Consider the following 23,183-nt stretch of genomic DNA (forward strand, 5'->3'; position numbering starts at 1 on the left):
TGTTACTTGATGTCCGTGTGTGTCTGTGTTACTGGGTGTCACTGTATGTCTTTGTTACTGGGTCTCAGTGTATGTCAAAATACTTGGTGTAAGTGTATGTCTTTGTTACTTGGTGTAATTGTCGGTCTTTATTTCTTGGTGTCAGTGTAGGTCTTTGTTACTTGGTGTAAGTGTATGCCTTCGTTACTTGGTGTCAGTGTGTGTCTGTGTTACTGTGTATCAGTGTTTGTCCTTGTGACTTGGTATCAATGTATGTCTTTGTGACTTCATGTCAGTGTATGTCTTTGTTACTGGGTGTCAGTGTGTGTCTGTGTTACTTGGTGTCAGTGTATGTCTTTGTTACTGTGTATCAGTGGTTCTCTGTGTTAGTGGGTGTCAGTGTGTGTTTGTTTGTGTTACTGGGTGTTAGTGTGTGTCTGTGACACTAGGTGTCAGTATTTCGTTTAGTTTCGAGATACAGCACTTAAACAGGCAATTCGGCCCACCGAGTCTGTGCCGAACATCAACCACCCATTTATACTAATCCTACAATAATCCCGTATTTCTATCACATCCCCACCTGTCCCTGTATATTTCCCTACCACCTACCTATACTAGGGGCAATTTATGATGGCCAATTAACCTATCAACCTGCAAGTCTCTGGCATGTGGGAGGAAACGGGAGCATCCGGAGGAAACTCACGCAGACACAGGGAGAACTTGCAAAATCCGCACAGGCAGTACCCAGAATCGAACCCGGGTCCCTGGAGCTGTGAGGCTGCGGTGCTAACCACTGCGCCAATGTGCCCCCCCCCCCACCCCCTAAGTGTGTGCCTGTGTTACTGGGTATCAGTGTATGTCTTTGTTACTTGGTGTCAGTGTATGTCTGTGTTTCTTGGTGTAAGTGTGTGTCTGTGTTACTGGGTATCAGTGTATGTCTTTGTTACTTGGTGTAAGTGTGTGTCTGTGTTACTGGGTGTCAGTGTGTGTCTGTGTTACTTGGTGTAAGTTTGTGTCTTTGTTACTTGGTGTCCGTGTGTGTCTGTGTTACTGGGTGTCAGTTCATGTCTTTGTTACTTGGTGTCAGTGTATGACTTTGTTACTTGGTGTAAGTGTGTGTCTGTGTTACTGGGTATCAGTTTCTGTCTTTGTTACTTGGTGTAAGTGTGTGTCTGTGTTATTGGGTATCAGTGTATGTCTTTGTTACTTGGTGTCAGTGGATGTCTGTTTTACTTGGTGTAAGTGTGTGTCTGTGTTACTGGGTATCAGTGCATGTCTTTGTTACTTGGTGTAAGTGTGTGTCTGTGTTACTGGGTATCCGTGTATGTCTTTGTTACTTGGTGTCAGTGTATGTCTTTGTTACTTGGTGTAAGTGTATGTCTTTGTTACTTGGTGTCAGTGCATGTCTTGGTTACTTGGTGTATGTGTGTGTCTGTGTTACTGGGTGTCAGTGTGTGTCTGTGTTACTTGGTGTAAGTGTGTGTCTGTGTTACTTGGTATCCGTGTATGTCTGTGTTACTGGGTGTCAGTTTCTGTCTTTGTTACTTGATGTCAGTGCATGTCTTTGTTACTTAGTGTAAGTGTGTCTGTGTTACTTGTTATCAGTGTCTGTCTTTGTTACTTGGTGTAAGTGTGTGTCTGTGTTACTGGGTATCAGTGTTTGTCTTTGTTACTTGGTGTCAGTGTATGTCTGTGTTACTTGGTGTAAGTGTGTGTCTGTGTCACTGGGTATCAGTGTATGTCTGTGTTACTGGGGGTCAGTGTGTGTCTGTGTTATTTGGTGTAAGTGTGTGTCTGTGTTACTGGGTGTCAGTGTGTGTCTGTGTTACCTGGTGTAAGTGTGTGTCTTTGTTACTTGGTGTCCGTGTGTGTCTGTGTTACTGGGTGTCAGTGTCTGTCTTTGTTACTGGGTGTCAGAGTATGTCTTTGTTACTTGATGTAAGTGTGTGTCTGTGTTACTGGGTATCAGTGTCTGTCTTTGTTACTTGCTGTCAGTGTATGCCTGTGTTACTTGGTGTAAGTGTGTGTCTGTGTTACTGGGTGGAAGTGTGTGTCTGTGTAACTGTGTATCAGTGTATGTCTTTGTGACTTGGTGTCAGTGTATGTCTTTGTTACTGGGTGTCAGTGTTTGTCTTTGTGACTTGGTGTCAGTGTATGTCTTTATTACTTGTTGTAAGTGTGTGTCTGTGTTAGTGAGTATCAGTGTATGTCCTTGTTACTTGGTGTGAGTGTGTGTCTGTGTAACTGGGTATCAGTGCATGTCTTTGTTACTTGGTGTCAGTGCATGTTTTTGTTACTTGGTGTAAGTGTATGTCTTTGTTAATTGGTGTCAGTGTATGTCTTTGTTACTTGGTGTAAGTGTGTGTCTGTGTTACTGGGTGTCAGTGTGTGTCTGTGTTACTTGGTGTAAGTTTGTGTCTTTGTTACTTGGTGTCCGTGTGTGTCTGTGTTACTGGGTGTCAGTTTATGTCTTTGTTACTTGGTGTCAGTGTATTGCTTTGTTACTTGGTGTAAGTGTGTGTCTGTGTTACTGGGTATCAGTTTCTGTCTTTGTTACTTGGTGTAAGTGTGTGTCTGTGTTATTGGGTATCAGTGTATGTCTTTGTTACTTGGTGTCAGTGTATGTCTGTTTTACTTGGTGTAAGTGTGTGTCTGTGTTACTGGGTATCAGTGTATGTCTTTGTTACTTGGTGTCAGTGTATGTCTTTGTTACTTGGTGTAAGTGTATGTCTTTGTTACTTGGTGTCAGTGTATGTCTTGGTAACCTTGGTGTAAGTGTGTGTCTGTGTTACTGGGTGTCAGTGTGTGTCTGTGTTACTTGGTGTAAGTGTGTGTCTTTGTTACTTGGTGTCCGTGTGTGTCTGTGTTACTTGGTGTCAGTTTCTGTCTTTGTTACTTGGTGTCAGTGCATGTCTTTGTTACTTGGTGTAAGTGTGTGTCTGTGTTACTGGGTGTCAGTGTATGTCTTTGTTACATGGTGTAAGTGTGTGTCTGTGTTACTGGGTATCAGTGTATGTCTTTGTTACTTGGTGTCAGTGTATGTCTGTGTTACTTGGTGTAAGTGTGTGTCTGTGTTACTGGGTATCAGTGTATGTCTTTGTGACTTGGTGTCAGTGTAAGTCTTTGTTACTGGGTGTCAGTGTGTGTCTTTGTGACTTGGTGTCAGTGTATGTCTTTGTTACTTGGTGTCAGTGTATGTCTGTGTCACTTGGTGTCAGTGTGTTTGTTTGTGTTTCTGGGTGTCAGTGTTTGCCTTTGTTACTTGGTGTAAGTGCGTGTCTTTGTTACTTGGTGTCCTGTGTGTCTGTGTTACTGGGTGTCAGTGTATGTCTTTGTTACTGTGTGTCAGTGTTTCTCTATGTTACTGGGTGTCAGTGTGTGTTGGTTTGTGTTACTTGGTGTCAGTATTTAGTTTAGTGATGCTGCACTGAAACAGGCCCTTCGCCAACCGTGTCTGTGCCGACCATCAACCACCCATTTATACTAATCCTACACTAATCCCGTATTCCTATCACATCCCCACATGTCCCTATATATTTCCCTACCACCTACCTATACTAGGGGCAATTTATGATGGCCAATTAACCTTTCAACCTGCAAATCTTTGGCATGTGGGAGGAAACCGGAGCACCCGGAAGAAACTCAAGCAGACACAGGGAGAACTTGCAAACTCCGCACAGGCATTACCCAGAATCTAACCCGGGTCCCTGGAGCTGTGACGCTGCGGTGCTAACGATTGCGCCAATGTGCCCCCCCACCCACCCCCTAAGTGTGAGCCTGTGTTACTGGGTATCAGTGGATGTCTTTGTTACTTGGTGTCAGTGTATGTCTGTGTTTCTTGGTGTAAGTGTGTGTCCGTGTTACTGGGTATCAGTGTCTGTCTTTTTTACTTTGTGTAAGTGTGTGGCTGTGTTACTGGGTATCAGTGTATGTCTTTGTTATTTGGTGTCAGTGTATGTCTGTGTTAATTGGTGTAAATGTGTGTCTGTGTTACTGGGTATCAGTGTATGTCTTTGTGACCTGGTGTCAGTGTATGTCTTTGTTACTGGGTGCCAGTGTGTGTCTTTGTTACTTGGTGTAAGTGTGTGTCTGTGTTACTTGGTGTCAGTGTATGTCTTTGTTACTTGGTGTCAGTGTATGTCTGTGTCACTTGGTGTCAGTGTGTTTGTTTGTGTTACTGGGTGTCAGTGTGTGCCTGTGTTACTTGGTGTAAGTGTGTGTCTTTGTTACTTGGTGTCCTGTGTGTCTGTGTTACTGGGTGTCAGCGTATGTCTTTGTTACTTGGTGTCAGTGTATGTCTGTGTTTCTTGGTGTAAGTGTGTGTCTGTGTTACTGGGTATCAGTGTATGTCTTTGTGTTACTTGGTGTAAGTGTGTGTCTGTGTTACTGGATATCAGTGTCTGTCTTTTTTACTTTGTGTAAGTGTGTGTCTGTGTTACTGGGTATCAGTGTATGTCTTTGTTACTTGGTGTCAGTGTATGTCTGTGTTACTTGGTGTAAGTGTGTGTCTGTGTTACTGGGTATCAGTGTATGTCTTTGTGACTTGGTGTCAGTGTATGTCTTTGTTACTGGGTGTCAGTGTGTGTCTTTGTGACTTGGTGTCAGTGTATGTCTGTGTTACTTGGTGTAAGTGTATGTCTTTGTTACTTGGTATCAGTCTATGTCTGGGTTACTTGGTGTAAGTGTGTGTCTTTGTTACTTGGTGTCAGTTTATGTCTTTGTTACTTGGTGTAAGTGTGTGTTTGTGTTACCTGGGGTCAGTGTGTGTTTGTGTTACTTGGTGTAAGTGTGTGTCTGTGTTACTTGGTGTCAGTGTATTTCTTTGTTACTTGGTGTCAGTGTATGTCTGTGTCACTTGGTGTCAGTGTGTTTGTTTGTGTTACTGGGTGTCAATGTGTGCCTGTGTTACTGGGTGTAAGTGTGTGCCTTTGTTACTTGGTGTCCTGTGTGCCTGTGTTACTGGGTGTCAGTGTATGTCTTTGTAACTGGGTGTCAGTATATGTCTTTGTTACTAGGTGTAAGTGTATGTCTTTGTTACTTGGTGTAAGTGTGTGTCTGTGGTACTGGGTATCAATGTATGTCTTTGTTACTTGGTGTCAGTGTATGTCTTTGTTACCTGGTGTAAGTGTATGCCTTTGTTACTTGGTGTCATTGTATGTCTTTGTTACTTGGTGTAAGTGTGTGTCTGTGTTACTGGGTGTCAGTGTGTGTCTGTGTTACTTGGTGTAAGTGTGTGTCTGTGTTACTGGGTATCAGTATATGTCTTTGTTACTTGGTGTCAGTGTATGTCTTTGTTACCTGGTGTAAGTGTATGTCTTTGTTACTTGGTGTCATTGTATGTCTTTGTTACTTGGTGTAAGTGTGTGTCTGTGTTACTGGGTGTCAGTGTGTGTCTGTGTTACTTGGTGTAAGTGTTTGTCTTTGTGACTTGGTGTCCGTGTGTGTCTGTGTTACTGGGTGTCAGTTTATGTCTTTGTTACTTGGTGTCAGTGTATGCCTTTGTTACTTGGTGTCATTGTATGTCTTTGTTACTTGGTGTAAGTGTGTGTCTGTGTTACTGGGTGTCAGTGTGTGTCTGTGTTACTTGGTGTAAGTTTGTGTCTGTGTTACTGGGTATCAGTGTGTGTCTTTGTTACTTGGTGTAAGTGTGTGTCTGTGTTACTGGCTATCAGTGTCTGTCTTTGTTACTTGGTGTAAGTGTGTGCCTGTGTTACTGGGTATCAGTGTATGTCTTTGTTACTTGGTGTCAGTGTATGTCTGTGTTACTTGGTGTAAGTGTGTGTCTGTGTTACTGGGTATCAGTGAATGTCTTTGTTACTTGGTGTCAGTGTATGTCTTTGTTACCTGGTGTAAGTGTATGTCTTTGTTACTTGGTGTCATTGTATGTCTTTGTTACTTGGTGTAAGTGTGTGTCTGTGTTGCTGGGTGTCAGTGTGTGTCTGTGTTACTTGGTGTAAGTCTGTGTCTTTGTTACATGGTGTCCGTGTGTGTCTGAGTTACGGGGTGTCAGTTTATGTCTTTGATACTTGGTGTCAGTGCATGTCTTTGTTACTTGGTGTAAGTGTGTGTCTGTGTTACTGGGTGTCAGTGTGTGTCTGTGTTACTTGGTGTAAGTGTGTGTCTGTGTTACTGGGTATCAGTATATGTCTTTGTTACTTGGTGTCAGTGTATGTCTTTCTTACCTGGTGTAAGTGTATGTCTTTGTTACTTGGTGTCATTGTATGTCTTTGTTACTTGGTGTAAGTGTGTGTCTGTGTTACTGGGTGTCAGTGTGTGTCTGTGTTACTTGGTGTAAGTGTTTGTCTTTGTGACTTGGTGTCCGTGTGTGTCTGTGTTACTGGGTGTCAGTTTATGTCATTGTTACTTGGTGTCAGTGTATGCCTTTGTTACTTGGTGTTATTGTATGTCTTTGTTACTTGGTGTAAGTGTGTGTCTGTGTTACTGGGTGTCAGTGTGTGTCTGTGTTACTTGGTGTAAGTTTGTGTCTGTGTTACTGGGTATCAGTGTGTGTCTTTGTTACTTGGTGTAAGTGTGTGTCTGTGTTACTGGCTATCAGTGTCTGTCTTTGTTACTTGGTGTAAGTGTGTGCCTGTGTTATAGGGTATCAGTGTATGTCTTTGTTACTTGGTGTCAGTGTATGTCTGTGTTACTTGGTGTAAGTGTGTGTCTGTGTTACTGGGTATCAGTGAATGTCTTTGTTACTTGGTGTCAGTGTATGTCTTTGTTACCTGGTGTAAGTGTATGTCTTTGTTACTTAGTGTCATTGTATGTCTTTGTTACTTGGTGTAAGTGTGTGTCTGTGTTGCTGGGTGTCAGTGTGTGTCTGTGTTACTTGGTGTAAGTCTGTGTCTTTGTTACATGGTGTCCGTGTGTGTCTGAGTTACGGGGTGTCAGTTTATGTCTTTGATACTTGGTGTCAGTGCATGTCTTTGTTACTTGTTGTAAGTGTGTGTCTGTGATACTGGGTATCATTGTCTGTCTTTGTCACTTGGTGTAAGTGTGCGTCTGTGTTACTGGGTATCAGTGTATGTCTTTGTTACTTGGTGTCAGTGTATGTCTGTGCTACTTGGTATAAGTATGTGTCTGTGTTACTGGGTATCAGTGTATGTCTTTGTTACTTGGTGTAAGTGTGTGTCTGTGTTACTGGGTATCAGTGTATGTCTTTGTTACTTGGTGTAAGTGTATGTCTTTTTTACTTGGTGTCAGTGTATGTCTTTGTTACTTGGTGTAAGTGTGTGTCTGTGTTACTGGGTATCAGTGTATGTCTTTGTTACTTGGTGTCAGTGTATGTCTGTGTTACTTGGTGTAAGTGTGTGTCTGTGTTACTGGGTATCAGTGAATGTCTTTGTTACTTGGTGTCAGTGTATGTCTTTGTTACCTGGTGTAAGTGTATGTCTTTGTTACTTGGTGTCATTGTATGTCTTTGTTACTTGGTGTAAGTGTGTGTCTGTGTTGCTGGGTGTCAGTGTGTGTCTGTGTTACTTGGTGTAAGTCTGTGTCTTTGTTACATGGTGTCCGTGTGTGTCTGAGTTACGGGGTGTCAGTTTATGTCTTTGATACTTGGTGTCAGTGCATGTCTTTGTTACTTGGTGTAAGTGTGTGTCTGTGTTACTGGGTGTCAGTGTGTGTCTGTGTTACTTGGTGTAAGTGTGTGTCTGTGTTACTGGGTATCAGTATATGTCTTTGTTACTTGGTGTCAGTGTATGTCTTTGTTACCTGGTGTAAGTGTATGTCTTTGTTACTTGGTGTCATTGTATGTCTTTGTTACTTGGTGTAAGTGTGTGTCTGTGTTACTGGGTGTCAGTGTGTGTCTGTGTTACTTGGTGTAAGTGTTTGTCTTTGTGACTTGGTGTCCGTGTGTGTCTGTGTTACTGGGTGTCAGTTTATGTCTTTGTTACTTGGTGTCAGTGTATGCCTTTGTTACTTGGTGTCATTGTATGTCTTTGTTACTTGGTGTAAGTGTGTGTCTGTGTTACTGGGTGTCAGTGTGTGTCTGTGTTACTTGGTGTAAGTTTGTGTCTGTGTTACTGGGTATCAGTGTGTGTCTTTGTTACTTGGTGTAAGTGTGTGTCTGTGTTACTGGCTATCAGTGTCTGTCTTTGTTACTTGGTGTAAGTGTGTGCATGTGTTACTGGGTATCAGTGTATGTCTTTGTTACTTGGTGTCAGTGTATGTCTGTGTTACTTGGTGTAAGTGTGTGTCTGTGTTACTGGGTATCAGTGAATGTCTTTGTTACTTGGTGTCAGTGTATGTCTTTGTTACCTGGTGTAAGTGTATGTCTTTGTTACTTGGTGTCATTGTATGTCTTTGTTACTTGGTGTAAGTGTGTGTCTGTGTTGCTGGGTGTCAGTGTGTGTCTGTGTTACTTGGTGTAAGTCTGTGTCTTTGTTACATGGTGTCCGTGTGTGTCTGAGTTACGGGGTGTCAGTTTATGTCTTTGATACTTGGTGTCAGTGCATGTCTTTGTTACTTGTTGTAAGTGTGTGTCTGTGATACTGGGTATCATTGTCTGTCTTTGTCACTTGGTGTAAGTGTGCGTCTGTGTTACTGGGTATCAGTGTATGTCTTTGTTACTTGGTGTCAGTGTATGTCTGTGCTACTTGGTATAAGTATGTGTCTGTGTTACTGGGTATCAGTGTATGTCTTTGTTACTTGGTGTAAGTGTGTGTCTGTGTTACTGGGTATCAGTGTATGTCTTTGTTACTTGGTGTAAGTGTATGTCTTTTTTACTTGGTGTCAGTGTATGTCTTTGTTACTTGGTGTAAGTGTGTGTCTGTGTTACTGGGTATCAGTGTATGTCTTTGTTACTTGGTGTCAGTGTATGTCTTTGTTACCTGGTGTAAGTGAATGTCTTTGTTACTTGGTGTCATTGCATGTCTTTGTTACTTGGTGTAAGTGTGTGTCTGTGTTACTGGGTGTCAGTGTGTGTCTGTGTTACTTGGTGTAAGTGTTTGTCTTTGTGACCTTGTGGCCGTGTGTGTCTGTGTTACTGGGTGTCAGTTTATGTCTTTGTTACTTGGTGTCTGTGTATGCCTTTGTTACTTGGTGTCATTGTATGTCTTTGTTACTTGGTGTAAGTGTGTGTCTGTGTTACTGGGTGTCAGTGTGTGTCTGTGTTACTTGGTGTAAGTTTGTGTCTGTGTTACTGGGTATCAGTCTGTGTCTTTGTTACTCGGTGTAAGTGTGTGTCTGTGTTACTGGCTATCAGTGTCTGTCTTTGTTACTTGGTGTAAGTGTGTGCCTGTGTTACTGGGTATCAGTGTATGTCTTTGTTACTTGGTGTCAGTGTATGTCTGTGTTACTTGGTGTAAGTGTGTGTCTGTGTTACTGGGTATCAGTGAATGTCTTTGTTACTTGGTGTCAGTGTATGTCTTTGTTACCTGGTGTAAGTGTATGTCTTTGTTACTTGGTGTCATTGTATGTCTTTGTTACTTGGTGTAAGTGTGTGTCTGTGTTGCTGGGTGTCAGTGTGTGTCTGTGTTACTTGGTGTAAGTCTGTGTCTTTGTTACATGGTGTCCGTGTGTGTCTGTGTTACGGGGTGTCAGTTTATGTCTTTGATACTTGGTGTCAGTGCATGTCTTTGTTACTTGTTGTAAGTGTGTGTCTGTGATACTGGGTATCATTGTCTGTCTTTGTCATTTGGTGTAAGTGTGCGTCTGTGTTACTGGGTATCAGTGTATGTCTTTGTTACTTGGTGTCAGTGTATGTCTGCGCTACTTGGTATAAGTGTGTGTCTGTGTTACTGGGTATCAGTGTATGTCTTTGTTACTTGGTGTAAGTGTGTGTCTGTGTTACTTGGTATCAGTGTATGTCTTTGTTACTTGGTGTAAGTGTATGACCTTTTTACTTGGTGTCAGTGTATGTCTTTGTTACTTGGTGTAAGTGTGTGTCTGTGTTACTGGGTATCAGTGTATGTCTTTGTTACTTGGTGTCAGTGTATGTCTTTGTTACCTGGTGTAAGTGTATGTCTTTGTTACTTGGTGTCATTGTAAGTCTTTGTTACTTGGTATAAGTGTGTGTCTGTGTTACTGGGTATCAGTGTATGTCTTTGTTACTTGGTGTAAGTGTGTGTCTGTGTTACTGGGTATCAGAGTATGTCTTTGTTACTTGGTTTCAGTGTATGTCTGTGCTACTTGGTATAAGTGTGTGTCTCTGTTACTGGGTATCACTGTATGTCTTTGTTACTTGGTATAAGTGTGTGTCTGTGTTACTGGGTATCAGTGTATGTCTTTGTTACTTGGTGTAAGTGTATGTCTTTTTTACTTGGTGTCAGTGTATGTCTTTGTTACCTGGTGTAAGTGTGTGTCTGTGTTACTGGGTATCAGTGTATGTCTTTGTGACTTGGTGTCAGTGTATGTCTTTGTTGCTGGGAGTCAGAGTGTGTCTTTGTGACTTGGTGTCAGTGAAAGTCTTTGTTGCTTGGTGTAAGTGTTTGTCTGTGTTACTGGGTATCAGTGTCTGTCTTTGTTACTTGGTGTCAGTGTATGTCAAAATACTTGGTGTAAGTGTATGCCTTTCTTACTTGGTGTCAGTGTATGACTGTGTTACTTGGTGTAAGTGTGTGTCTTTGTTACTTGGTGTAAGTGTATGTCTTTGTTACTTTGTGTCAGTGTATGTCTTTGTTACTGGGTGTCAGTGTTACTTGGTGTCAGTGTATGTCTTTGTTATTGTGTGTCAGTTGTTCTCTGTGTTACTGGGTGTCAGTGTGTGTTTGTTTGTGTTACTGGGTGTCAGTGTGTGTCTGTGATACTAGGTGTCAGTATTCAGTTTAGTTTAGAGATAAAGCACTTAAACAGGCCCTTCGGCCAACCGAGTCTGTGCCGACCATCAACCACCCATTTAAACTAATCCTACACTAATCACGTATTTCGATCACATCCCCACCTGTCCCTATATATTTCCCTGCCACCTACCTATACTAGGGGCAATTAACCTATCAACCTGCAAGTCTTTGGCATGTGGGAGGAAACCGGAGCACCCGGAGGAAACCCACGCAGACACAGGGAGAACTTGCAAACTCCGCAATGGCAGTACCCAGAATCGAACCCGGGTCCCTGGAGCTGTGAGGCTGCGGTGCTAACCACTGCGCCAATGTGGCCACCGCCCCCCATTCCCCCCCAGTGTGTGCCTCTGTTATTGGGTATCAGTGTATGTCTTTGTTCCTTGGTGTCAGTGTGTGTCTGTGTTACTGGGTATCAGTGTATGTCTTTGTTACTTGGTGTCAGTGTACATCTTTGTTACTTGGTGTAAGTGTATGTCTTTGTTACTTGGTGTCAGTGTATGTCTTTGTTACTTGATGTAAGTGTGTGTCTGTGTTACCGGATGTCAGTGTGTGTCTGTGTTACTTGGTGTAAGTGTTTGTCTTTGTGACTTGGTGTCCGTGTGTGTCTGTGTTACTGGGTGTCAGTGTATGTCTTTGTTACTTGGTGTCAAAGTATGTCTTTGTTACTTGGTGTAAGTGTGTCTCTGTGTTACTGGGTGTCAGTGCGTGTCTGTGTTACTTGGTGTTAGTCTGTGTCTGTGTTACTGGGTATCAGTGTGTGTCTTTGATACTTGGTGGAAGTGTGTGTCTGAGTTACTGTGTATCAGTGTCTGTTTTTGTTACTTGGTGCAAGTGTGTGTCTGTGTTACTGGGTATCAGAGTATGTCTTTGTTACTTGGTGTAAGTGTATGTCTTTTTTACTTGGTGTCAGTGTATGTCTTTGTTACTTGGTGTAAGTGTGTGTCTGTGTTACTGGGTATCAGTGTATGTCTTTGTTACTTGGTGTCAGTGTATGTCTGTGTTACTTGGTGTAAGTGTGTGTCTGTGTTACTGGGTATCAGTGAATGTCTTTGTTACTTGGTGTCAGTGTATGTCTTTGTTACCTGGTGTAAGTGTATGTCTTTGTTACTTGGTGTCATTGTATGTCTTTGTTACTTGGTGTAAGTGTGTGTCTGTGTTGCTGGGTGTCAGTGTGTGTTTGTGTTACTTGGTGTAAGTCTGTGTCTTTGTTACATGGTGTCCGTGTGTGTCTGAGTTACGGGGTGTCAGTTTATGTCTTTGATACTTGGTGTCAGTGCATGTCTTTGTTACTTGGTGTAAGTGTGTGTCTGTGTTACTGGGTGTCAGTGTGTGTCTGTGTTACTTGGTGTAAGTGTGTGTCTGTGTTACTGGGTATCAGTATATGTCTTTGTTACTTGGTGTCAGTGTATGTCTTTGTTACCTGGTGTAAGTGTATGTCTTTGTTACTTGGTGTCATTGTATGTCTTTGTTACTTGGTGTAAGTGTGTGTCTGTGTTACTGGGTGTCAGTGTGTGTCTGTGTTACTTGGTGTAAGTGTTTGTCTTTGTGACTTGGTGTCCGTGTGTGTCTGTGTTACTGGGTGTCAGTTTATGTCTTTGTTACTTGGTGTCAGTGTATGCCTTTGTTACTTGGTGTCATTGTATGTCTTTGTTACTTGGTGTAAGTGTGTGTCTGTGTTACTGGGTGTCAGTGTGTGTCTGTGTTACTTGGTGTAAGTTTGTGTCTGTGTTACTGGGTATCAGTGTGTGTCTTTGTTACTTGGTGTAAGTGTGTGTCTGTGTTACTGGCTATCAGTGTCTGTCTTTGTTTCTTGGTGTAAGTGTGTGCCTGTGTTACTGGGTATCAGTGTATGTCTTTGTTACTTGGTGTCAGTGTATGTCTGTGTTACTTGGTGTAAGTGTGTGTCTGTGTTACTGGGTATCAGTGAATGTCTTTGTTACTTGGTGTCAGTGTATGTCTTTGTTACCTGGTGTAAGTGTATGTCTTTGTTACTTGGTGTCATTGTATGTCTTTGTTACTTGGTGTAAGTGTGTGTCTGTGTTGCTGGGTGTCAGTGTGTGTCTGTGTTACTTGGTGTAAGTCTGTGTCTTTGTTACATGGTGTCCGTGTGTGTCTGAGTTACGGGGTGTCAGTTTATGTCTTTGATACTTGGTGTCAGTGCATGTCTTTGTTACTTGTTGTAAGTGTGTGTCTGTGATACTGGGTATCATTGTCTGTCTTTGTCACTTGGTGTAAGTGTGCGTCTGTGTTACTGGGTATCAGTGTATGTCTTTGTTACTTGGTGTCAGTGTATGTCTGTGCTACTTGGTATAAGTATGTGTCTGTGTTACTGGGTATCAGTGTATGTCTTTGTTACTTGGTGTAAGTGTGTGTCTGTGTTACTGGGTATCAGTGTATGTCTTTGTTACTTGGTGTAAGTGTATGTCTTTTTTACTTGGTGTCAGTGTATGTCTTTGTTACTTGGTGTAAGTGTGTGTCTGTGTTACTGGGTATCAGTGTATGTCTTTGTTACTTGGTGTCAGTGTATGTCTTTGTTACCTGGTGTAAGTGAATGTCTTTGTTACTTGGTGTCATTGCATGTCTTTGTTACTTGGTGTAAGTGTGTGTCTGTGTTACTGGGTGTCAGTGTGTGTCTGTGTTACTTGGTGTAAGTGTTTGTCTTTGTGACCTTGTGGCCGTGTGTGTCTGTGTTACTGGGTGTCAGTTTATGTCTTTGTTACTTGGTGTCTGTGTATGCCTTTGTTACTTGGTGTCATTGTATGTCTTTGTTACTTGGTGTAAGTGTGTGTCTGTGTTACTGGGTGTCAGTGTGTGTCTGTGTTACTTGGTGTAAGTTTGTGTCTGTGTTACTGGGTATCAGTCTGTGTCTTTGTTACTCGGTGTAAGTGTGTGTCTGTGTTACTGGCTATCAGTGTCTGTCTTTGTTACTTGGTGTAAGTGTGTGCCTGTGTTACTGGGTATCAGTGTATGTCTTTGTTACTTGGTGTCAGTGTATGTCTGTGTTACTTGGTGTAAGTGTGTGTCTGTGTTACTGGGTATCAGTGAATGTCTTTGTTACTTGGTGTCAGTGTATGTCTTTGTTACCTGGTGTAAGTGTATGTCTTTGTTACTTGGTGTCATTGTATGTCTTTGTTACTTGGTGTAAGTGTGTGTCTGTGTTGCTGGGTGTCAGTGTGTGTCTGTGTTACTTGGTGTAAGTCTGTGTCTTTGTTACATGGTGTCCGTGTGTGTCTGTGTTACGGGGTGTCAGTTTATGTCTTTGATACTTGGTGTCAGTGCATGTCTTTGTTACTTGTTGTAAGTGTGTGTCTGTGATACTGGGTATCATTGTCTGTCTTTGTCATTTGGTGTAAGTGTGCGTCTGTGTTACTGGGTATCAGTGTATGTCTTTGTTACTTGGTGTCAGTGTATGTCTGCGCTACTTGGTATAAGTGTGTGTCTGTGTTACTGGGTATCAGTGTATGTCTTTGTTACTTGGTGTAAGTGTGTGTCTGTGTTACTTGGTATCAGTGTATGTCTTTGTTACTTGGTGTAAGTGTATGACCTTTTTACTTGGTGTCAGTGTATGTCTTTGTTACTTGGTGTAAGTGTGTGTCTGTGTTACTGGGTATCAGTGTATGTCTTTGTTACTTGGTGTCAGTGTATGTCTTTGTTACCTGGTGTAAGTGTATGTCTTTGTTACTTGGTGTCATTGTATGTCTTTGTTACTTGGTATAAGTGTGTGTCTGTGTTACTGGGTATCAGTGTATGTCTTTGTTACTTGGTGTAAGTGTGTGTCTGTGTTACTGGGTATCAGAGTATGTCTTTGTTACTTGGTTTCAGTGTATGTCTGTGCTACTTGGTATAAGTGTGTGTCTCTGTTACTGGGTATCACTGTATGTCTTTGTTACTTGGTATAAGTGTGTGTCTGTGTTACTGGGTATCAGTGTATGTCTTTGTTACTTGGTGTAAGTGTATGTCTTTTTTACTTGGTGTCAGTGTATGTCTTTGTTACCTGGTGTAAGTGTGTGTCTGTGTTACTGGGTATCAGTGTATGTCTTTGTGACTTGGTGTCAGTGTATGTCTTTGTTGCTGGGAGTCAGAGTGTGTCTGTGTTACTGGGTATCAGTGTCTGTCTTTGTTACTTGGTGTCAGTGTATGTCAAAATACTTGGTGTAAGTGTATGCCTTTCTTACTTGGTGTCAGTGTATGACTGTGTTACTTGGTGTAAGTGTGTGTCTTTGTTACTTGGTGTAAGTGTATGTCTTTGTTACTTTGTGTCAGTGTATGTCTTTGTTACTGGGTGTCAGTGTTACTTGGTGTCAGTGTATGTCTTTGTTATTGTGTGTCAGTTGTTCTCTGTGTTACTGGGTGTCAGTGTGTGTTTGTTTGTGTTACTGGGTGTCAGTGTGTGTCTGTGATACTAGGTGTCAGTATTCAGTTTAGTTTAGAGATAAAGCACTTAAACAGGCCCTTCGGCCAACCGAGTCTGTGCCGACCATCAACCACCCATTTAAACTAATCCTACACTAATCACGTATTTCGATCACATCCCCACCTGTCCCTATATATTTCCCTGCCACCTACCTATACTAGGGGCAATTAACCTATCAACCTGCAAGTCTTTGGCATGTGGGAGGAAACCGGAGCACCCGGAGGAAACCCACGCAGACACAGGGAGAACTTGCAAACTCCGCAATGGCAGTACCCAGAATCGAACCCGGGTCCCTGGAGCTGTGAGGCTGCGGTGCTAACCACTGCGCCAATGTGGCCACCGCCCCCCATTCCCCCCCAGTGTGTGCCTCTGTTATTGGGTATCAGTGTATGTCTTTGTTCCTTGGTGTCAGTGTGTGTCTGTGTTACTGGGTATCAGTGTATGTCTTTGTTACTTGGTGTAAGTGTGTGTTTGTGTTACTTGTTGTAATTGTGTGTCTGTGTTACTTGCTATCAGTGTGTGTCTTTGTTACTTGGTGTAAGTGTGTGTCTGTGTTACTGGGAAACAGTGTATGTCTTTGTTACTTGGTGTCAGTGTATGTCTGTGTTACTTGGTGTAAGTGTGTGTCTGTGTTACTTGTTATCAGTGTATGTCCTTGTTACTTGGTGTCAGTGTATGTCTTTGTTACTTGGTGTAAGTGTGTGTCTGTGTTACTGGGTGTCAGTGTGCGTCTGTGTTACTTGGTGCATGTGTGTGTCTTTGTTACTTGGTGTCCGTGTTTTTCTGTGTTACTGGGTGTCAGTTTATGTCTTTGTTACTTGGTGTCAGTGTATGTCTTTGTTACTTGGTGTACGTGTGTGTCTGTGTTACTGGGTATCAGTGTCTGTCTTTGTTACTTGGTGTAAGTGTGTGTCTGTGTTACTGGGTATCAGTGTATGTCTTTGTTACTTGGTGTCATTGTATGTCTGTGTTACTTGGTGTAAGTGTGTGTTTGTGTTACTTGGTATCATTGTCTGTCTTTGTTACTTGGTGTAAGTGTGTGTCTGTGTTACTTGGTAACAGTGTATGTCTTTGTTACTTGGTGCAATTGTATGTCTTTGTTACTTGGTTTCAATGTATGTCTTTGTTACTTGATGTAAGTGTATGTCTGTGTTACTTGTTGTAATTGTGTGTCTGTGTTACTTGCTATCAGCGTGTGTCTTTGTTACTTGGTGTAAGTGTGTGTCTGTGTTACTGGGTAACATTGTATGCCTTTGTTACTTGGTGTCAGTGTATGTCTGTGTTACTTGGTGTAAGTGTGTGTCTTTGTTACTTGGTCTAATTGTATGTCTTTGTTACTTGGTGTCAGTGTATGTCTTCGTTACTTGGTGTATGTGTGTGTCTTTGTGACTTGGTGTCAATGTATGTCTTTTTTACTGGGTGTCAGTGTTTGTCTTTGTGACTTGATGTCAGTGTATGTCTATGTTACTTGTTGTAAGTGTGTGTCTGTGTTACTGGGTATCAGTGTATGTCTTTGTTACTTGGTGTAAGTGTGTGTCTGTGTTACTTGGTATCATTGTATGTCTTTGTTACTTGGTGTAAGCGTGTGTCTGTGTTACTGGGTAACAGTGTATGTATTTGTTACTTGGTGTCAGTGTAAGTCTGTGTTACTTGGTGTAAGTGTGTGTCTTTGTTACTTGGTGTAATTGGATGTCTTTGTTACTTGGTGTCAGTGTATGCCTTTCTTACTTGGTGTAAGTGTGCGTTTGTGTTACGTGTTGTAATTGTGTGTCTCTGTTACTTGCTATCAGTGTATGTCTTTGTTACTTTGTGTCAGTGTATGTCTGTATTACTTGCTGTAAGTGTGTGTCTGTGTTACTTGGTGTATGTGTGTGTCTTTGTTACTTGGTGTCCGTGTGTGTCTGTGTTACTGGGTGTCAGTTTATGTCTTTGTTACTTGGTGTCAGTGTATGACTTTGTTACTTGGTGTAAGTGTGTGTCTGTGTTATTGGGTATCAGTGTTTGTCTTTGTTACTTGGTGTCAGTGTATGTCTTTGTTACTTGGTGTAAGTGTATGTCTTTGTTACTTGGTGTAAGCGTGTGTCTGTGTTACTGGGTAACAGTGTATGTATTTGTTACTTGGTGTCAGTGTAAGTCTGTGTTACTTGGTGTAAGTGTGTGTCTTTGTTACTTGGTGTAATTGGATGTCTTTGTTACTTGGTGTCAGTGTATGCCTTTCTTACTTGGTGTAAGTGTGCGTTTGTGTTACGTGTTGTAATTGTGTGTCTGTGTTACTTGCTATCAGTGTATGTCTTTGTTACTTTGTGTCAGTGTATGTCTGTATTACTTGCTGTAAGTGTGTGTCTGTGTTACTTGGTGTATGTGTGTGTCTTTGTTACTTGGTGTCCGTGTGTGTCTGTGTTACTGGGTGTCAGTTTATGTCTTTGTTACTTGGTGTCAGTGTATGACTTTGTTACTTGGTGTAAGTGTGTGTCTGTGTTATTGGGTATCAGTGTATGTCTTTGTTACTTGGTGTCAGTGTATGTCTTTGTAACTTGGTGTAAGTGTGTGTTTGTGTTACGTGTTGTAATTGTGTGTCTGTGTGACTTGCTATCAGTGTATGTCTTTGTTACTTTGTGTCAGTGTATGTCTGTATTACTTGCTGTAAGTGTGTGTCTGTGTTACTTGGTGTATGTGTGTGTCTGTGTTACTTGGTGTAAGTGTGTGTCTTTGTTACTTGGAGTCCGTGTGTGTCTGTGATACTGGATGTCAGTTTATGTCTTTGTTACTTGGTGTCAGTGTATGTCTTTGTTACTTGGTGTACTTGTGCGTCTTTGATACTGGGTATCAGTGTCTGTCTTTGTTACTTGGTGTAATTGTGCGTCTGTGTTACTGGGTATCAGTGTATGTCTTTGTTACTTGTTGTCAGTGTATGTTTGTGCTACTTGGTATAAGTGTGCGTCTGTGTTACTGGGTATCAGTGTATGTCTTTGTTACTTGGTGTAAGTGTGTGTCTGTGTTACTGGGTATCAGTGTATGTCTTTTTTACTTGGTGTCAGTGTATGTCTTTGTTCCTTGGTGTAAGTGCATGTCTGTGTTACTTGGTGTAAGTGTGTGTCTGTTTTAATGGGTATCAGTGTATGTCATTGTTACTTGGTGTATGTTTGTGTCTTTGTTACTTGGTGTCAGTGTATGTCTTTGTTACTTGGTGTCAGTGCATGTCTTTGTTACTTGGTGTAAGTGTGTGTCTGTGTTACTGGGTGTCAGTGTGTGTCTGTGTTACGTGGTGTAAGTGTGTGTCTTTGTTACTTGGTGTCCGTGTGTGTCTGTGATACTGGGTGTCAGTTTATGTCTTTGTTACTTGGTGTCAGTGTATGTCTTTGTTACTTAGTGTACTTGTGTGTCTGTGTTACTGGGTATCAGTGTCTGTCTTTGTTACTTGGTGTAAGTGTGCGTCTGTGTTACTGGGTATCAGTGTTTGTCTTCGTTACTTGTTGTCAGTGTATGTCTGTGCTGCTTGGCATAAGTGTGTGTCTGTGTTACTGGGTATCTGTGTATGACTTTGTTACTTGGTGTAAGTGTGTGTCTGTGTTACTGGGTATCAGTGTATGTCTTTGTTACTTGGTGTAAGTGTATGTCTTTTTTACTTGGTGTCAGTGTATGTCTTTGTTTCTTGGTGTAAGTGTGTGTCTGTGTTACTTGGTGAAAGTGTGTGTCTGCGTTACTGGGTAACAGTGTATGTCTTTGTTACTTGGTGTCAGTGTATGTCTGTGTTACTTGGTGTAAGTGTGTGTCTTTGTTACTTCGTGTAATTGTATGTCTTTGTTACTTGGTATCAGTGTTTGTCTTTGTGACTTGGTGTCAGTGTATTTCTTTGTTACTGGGTGTAAGTTTGTGTCTGTGTTACTTGGTGTAAGTGTGTGTCTGTGTTACTTGGTATCATTGTCTGTCTTTGTTACTTGGTGTATGTGAGTGTCTGTGTTACTGGGTAACAGTGTATGTCTTTGTTACTTGGTGTAATTGTATGTCTTTGTTACTTGGTGTCAGTGTATGTCTTTGTTACTTGGTGTAAGTGTGTGTTTGTGTTACTTGTTGCAATTGTGTGTCTGTGTTACTTGCTATCAGTGTGTGTCTTTGTTACTTGGTGTAAGTGTGTGTCTGTGTTACTGGGTAACAGTGTATGTCTTTGTTACTTGGTGTCAGTGTATGTCTGTGTGACTTGGTGTAAGTGTGTGTCTTTGTTACTTGGTCTAATTGTATGTCTTTGTTACTTGGTGTCAGTGTATGTCTTCGTTACTTGGTGTATGTGTGTGTCTGTGCTACTGGGTATCAGTGTATGTCTTTGTTACTTGGTGTAAGTGTGTGTCTGTGTTACTTGGTATCATTGTCTGTCTTTGTTACTTGGTGTATGTGAGTGTCTGTGTTACTGGGTAACAGTGTATGTCTTTGTTACTTGGTGTAATCGTATGTCTTTGTTACTTGGTGTCAGTGTATGTCTTCGTTACTTGGTGTATGTGTGTGTCTGTGATACTGGGTATCAGTGTATGTCTTTGTTACTTGGTGTCAGTGTATGTCTGTATTACTTGGTGTAAGTGTGTGTCTGTGTCTCAGTGTATGTCTTTGTGACTTGGTGTCAATGCATGTCTTTTTTACTGGGTGTCAGTGTTTGTCTTTGTGACTTGGTGTCAGTGTATGTCTATGTTACTTGTTGTAAGTGTGTGTCTGTGTTACTGGGTATCAGTGTATGTCTTTGTTACTTGGTGTAAGTGTGTGTCTGTGTTACTGGGTAACAGTGTATGTCTTTGTTACTTGGTGTCAGTGTATGTCTTTGTTACTTGGTGTAAGTGTGTGTTTGTGTTACGTGTTGTAATTGTGTGTCTGTGTGACTTGCTATCAGTGTATGTCTTTGTTACTTTGTGTCAGTGTATGTCTGTATTAGTTGCTGTCAGTGTGTGTCTGTGTTACTTGGTGTCCGTGTGTGTCTGTGTTACTGGGTGTCAGTTTATGTCTTTGTTACTTGGTGTCAGTGTATGACTTTGTTACTTGGTGTAAGTGTGTGTCTGTGTTACTGGGTATCAGTGTATGTCTTTGTTACTTGGTGTCAGTGTATGTCTGTGTTACTTGGTGTAAGTGTGTGTCTGTGTTATTGGGTATCAGTGTATGTCTTTGTTACTTGGTGTCAGTGTATGTCTTTGTTACTTGGTGTAAGTGTATGTCTTTGTTACTTGGTGTCAGTGTATGTCTTTGTTACTTGGTGTAAGTGTGTGTCTGTGTTACTGGGTGTCAGTGTGTGTCTGTGTTACTTGGTGTAAGTGTGTGTCTTTGTTACTTGGAGTCCGTGTGTGTCTGTGATACTGGATGTCAGTTTATGTCTTTGTTACTTGGTGTCGCTGTATGTCTTTATTACTTGGTGTACTTGTGTGTCTGTGATACTGGGTATCAGTGTCTGTCTTTGTTGCTTGGTGTAATTGTGCGTCTGTGTTACTGGGTATCAGTGTATGTCTTTGTTACTTGTTGTCAGTGTATGTTTGTGCTACTTGGTATAAGTGTGTGTCTGTGTCACTAGGTATCAGTGTATGTCTTTGTTACTTGGTGTAAGTGTGTGTCTGTGCTACTGGGTATCAGTGTATGTCTTTTTTACTTGGTGTCAGTGTATGTCTTTGTTCCTTGGTGCAAGTGTATGTCTTTGTTACTTGGTGTCAGTGTATGTCTGTGTTACTTGGTGTAAGTGTGTGTCTTTGTTACTTCGTGTAATTGTATTTCTTTGTTACTTGTTATCAGTGTTTGTCTTTGTGACTTGGTGTCAGTGTATGTTTTTGTTACTTGGTGAATGTGTGTGTCTGTGTTACTGGCTGTCAGTGTGCATCTGTGTTACTTGGTGTATGTGTGTGTCTTTGTTACTTGGTGTCCGTGTGTGTCTGTGTTACTGGGTGTCAGTTTATGTCTTTGTTACTTGGTGTCAGTGTATGTCTTTGTTACTTGGTGTACGTGTCTGTCTGTGTTACTGGGTGTCAGTGTCTGTCTTTGTTACTTGGTGTAAGTGTGTGTCTGTGTTACTGGGTATCAGTGTATGTCTTTGTTACTTGATGTCAGTGTATGTCTTTGTTACTGGGTGTAAGTTTGTGTCTGTGTTACTTGGTGTAAGTGTGTGTCTGTGTCACTTGGTATCAGTGTATGTCTTTGTTACTTGGTTTCAGTGTATGTCTGTGTTACTTGGTGTAAGTGTGTGTCTTTGTTACTTGGTGTAATTGTATGTCTTTGTTACTTGGTGTCAGTGTATGTCTTTGTTACTTGGTGTAAGTGTGTGTTTGTGTTACTTGTTGTAATTGTGTGTCTGTGTTACTTGGTATCAGTGTATGTCTTTGTTACTTGGTGTAAGTGTGTGTCTGTGTTACTGGGTAACAGTGTATGTCTTTGTTACTTGGTGTCAGTGTATGTCTGTGTTACTTGGTGTAAGTGTGTGTCTTTGTTACTTGGTGTAATTGTATGTCTTTGTGACTTGGTGTCAGTGTAAGTCTTTGTTACTGTGTGTCAGTTTATGTCTTTGTTACTTGGTGTCAGTGTATGTCTTTGTTATTTTGTGTCAGTGTATGTCTGTATTACTTGGTGTAAGTTTGTGTCTTTGTTACTTGGTGTAAGTGTCTGTCTGTTTTACTGGGTATCAGTGTATCTCTTTGTTACTTGGTGTCAGTGTATGTCTGTGTTACTTCGTGTAAGTGTATGTCTTTGTTACTTGGTGGAAGTGTGTGTCTGTGTTACTGGGTATCAGTGTCTGTCTTTGTTTCTTGGTGTAAGTGTGTGTCTGTGTTACTGGGTATCAGTGTATGTCTTTGTTACTTCTTCTTCTTTTTTCTTTTGGGCCTCCTTATCTCGAGAGACAATGGATACGCGCCTGGAGGTGGTCAGTTACTTGGTGGCTGTGTTACTGGGTATCAGTGTATGTCTTTGTTACTTGGTGTCAGTGTATGTCTGTTTTACTTGGTGTAAGTGTGTATCTGTGTATCAGTGTATGTCTTTGTGACTTGGTGTCAGTGTATGTCTTTGTTACTGGGTGTCAGTGTGTGTCTTTGTGACTTGGTGTCAGTGTATGTCTGTGTTACTGTGGGTCAGTGTGTGTCTGTGTTACTGGGGGTCAGTGTGTGTTTCTAACTGGGTGTCAGTGTGTGTCTGTGTTGCTGGGTATCAGTGTATGTCTTTGTTACTTGGTGTAAGTGTATTTCTTTGTTACTTGGAGTCAGTGTCTGTGTTTGTGACTTGGTGTCAGTGTATGTCTTTGTTACTTGGTGTCAGCGTATGTCTTTGTTACTTGGTGTAAGTGTAAGTCAAAATACTTGGTGCAAGAGTATGTCTGTGTTACTTGGTGTAAGTGTATGTCTTTGTTACTTGGTGTAAATGTGTGTCTGTGTTCCTGGGTATCAGTGTATGTCTTTGTTACTTGGTGTCAGTGTATGTGTTTGTTACTTGGTGTAAGTGTATGTCTATGTTACTTGGTGCAAGTGTCTGTCTTTGTTACTTGTTGTAAGTGTGTGGCTGTGTTACTTCGTATCAGTGTATGTCTTTGTTACTTGGTTTCAGTGTATGTCTTTGTGACTTGGTGTCAGTGTATGTCTTTGTTACTGGGTGTCAGTGTGTGTCTGTGTTACTTGGTGTCAGTGTATGTCTTTGTCACCATGTATCAGTGGTTCTCTGTGTTACTGGGTGTCAGTGTGTGTTTGTTTTTGTTACTGGGTGTCAGTGTGTGTCTGTGACACTAGGTGTCAGTATTTCGTTTAGTTTAGATTGACAGCACTCAAACAGGCCCGTCGGCCCAACGATTCTGTGCCGTCCATCAACCACCCATTTATACTAATCCTACACTAATCCGGTATTCCTATCACATCCCCACCTGTCCCTATATATTTCCCTACCACCTACCTATACTAGTGGCAATTTACGATGGCCAATTAAACTATCAACCTGCAAGTCTTTGGCATGTGGGAGGAAACTGGAGCATCCGGAGGAAACTCACGCAGACACAGGGAGAACTT

The sequence above is a fragment of the Heterodontus francisci genome, chromosome 39 (assembly GCF_036365525.1).
Source record: "Heterodontus francisci isolate sHetFra1 chromosome 39, sHetFra1.hap1, whole genome shotgun sequence".
In the NCBI taxonomy this organism is placed as follows: domain Eukaryota; kingdom Metazoa; phylum Chordata; class Chondrichthyes; order Heterodontiformes; family Heterodontidae; genus Heterodontus; species Heterodontus francisci.